The following is a 1,770-nucleotide window of genomic DNA, read 5'->3' on the forward strand; positions in this document are numbered from 1 at the left end:
TTTTAAGTGGACCTTGCTGCCATTTTTCTAGAAATTAAGCATGTATTACGATGGAAATGCCAAGTAAAGATGTGTGTTCTTTTGACATGAAAAGAGTCCACGATTTATTTTTAAATGGGAAAACCAGATTGCAGGGCAGTTAAACACGGAACTGAGAAAAGTGAAATTATTTATTACGTCTAGCTTGTAAACAGGGATCTTGCCTCGTCATCCCTGTAAGATTTGTTAAATGCCTACCTCCAGCTGACCCTGAGCACTGATCTTTTTTATTATAAAACAAATGCTATTCCATTATAGTTACAGAGAAGAAGTCACTCAAATAAGCTGAAATAGCTCAGTTGGGAGAGTGTTAGACTGAAGATCTAAAGGTCCCTGGTTCAATCCCGGGTTTCAGCAGTAGTTTTGGGTATTTACACTAACTGTAGTTTCCTGGCAGTCTTAACCAAAATATAAGCTTTAAGGGGAATATTTCGTTCTTATGCTTTGGGTGGGTCAATGACTTTTCAGGGAGGGGTGGTGTTAGGTGCCCTGGTGGGCCTTTTCATGTAAACCCCCCAGCACCTTAGTGCTTCCTGGCTGTAATAATAATACAAGGTCACTAATGCAACTTAATTTAGAAAGTCTGCTAACTTGTTCAATATTAGGGATTTATCTTAGCTTGACAATGACATCTTTGATTAAGAAATGTTTAATTTTCTCTACTTAGTCTAAATCCAACATCTCACGCACATAGGAAGTTAAGGGTCTAGAGAAGAGGGTCGCAGTGCATGCTTTCAGCTGAGTAGCAAACAATATTATGTATATAAACATTCTTGTGTAGATCTATGCACAGGTCAAATGAAAAGCTATTTTGCTGTTATTACACTATCTTTAGGTGTGTGACAAGGAACTCATAATTTAGCATATTTAAGAGATTTCTCCACGCGAAATAACCATACTGAGATAAGGGTTTTCAATAATCCCTTTCTTAAATTGTAGAGATTCCTTTAGCCATTTTAACAAATCAAGATTCTCAGGAGAAAACAAAGCAAAAAATCAATCTCTACAATCTTTCTCTTTATACCTCCTCATTTCTGTTCCCCAGGATACAAAATTTAATCTCCTACTCGCCCCCCCCACCTTTTTTTTTTTTTTTGCAGTTGTTTTCTTCAGTAATCTTCAGATATCTTTGGCTCTGAATTCAGTGTGTTTCAGTGGCTCATTTAGGCCACTGGAAATGATTATGGCAGAAAGCAAAATTATCTTTCCCAACAATTCTATTGATCTTTGGAACATCCTGGGAGTCATAAAAGATGTCAGTGCAGATTTGCCTGCTGTTTACATTGCAGGTAATACAGTCATGAATATCCAAGCAGATATAGGATAAACTATTTTGTTAACTATTGGGTTTAAAGGTTTTCCTACAAGTGCAGCAATCAAGTTACATGAGGTCATACTTTTTTAGGAAAGTTTTTACTTAGTAAAAGGAGCTGTTTTGTCCAGGCAGGTTTGACTGGGAGGCACATGATGTGGCCAGTGATCATTGATCTATGCAATAAATTCTTAGATCTTCATGCAATAAATTCATGGGGATGTAAGGAATCATTGACTGAAAATTCCCTTTTGCTTGTTGGAAATTACTGAAGTGCGTTTTAAAATAATCTAAATAATCCATTTTTACTACTTGATGAAAGGTTCAAGTTTTATCCCCTTGCAAAATCAAAATCTGCTGCTTATTATGTTAATGTGGTATTTGCAAAGCTAATACCATGATTTCAAGCCCAAAGACTC

The 1,770-nt window shown here is 36.4% G+C and overlaps 1 non-coding gene across 1 annotated transcript; it reads left to right on the forward strand.

Annotated features, from left to right (window-relative positions):
- The first annotated feature begins 323 nt into the window (after positions 1 to 323).
- On the forward strand, positions 324 to 396 carry TRNAF-GAA (transfer RNA phenylalanine (anticodon GAA)). Its single transcript has one exon. It is a non-coding gene; the product is annotated as a tRNA-Phe (tRNA).
- Positions 397 to 1,770: the final 1,374 nt, after the last annotated feature.

The sequence above is a fragment of the Hippopotamus amphibius genome, chromosome 8 (genome assembly GCF_030028045.1).
Source record: "Hippopotamus amphibius kiboko isolate mHipAmp2 chromosome 8, mHipAmp2.hap2, whole genome shotgun sequence".
Lineage (NCBI taxonomy): Eukaryota > Metazoa > Chordata > Mammalia > Artiodactyla > Hippopotamidae > Hippopotamus > Hippopotamus amphibius.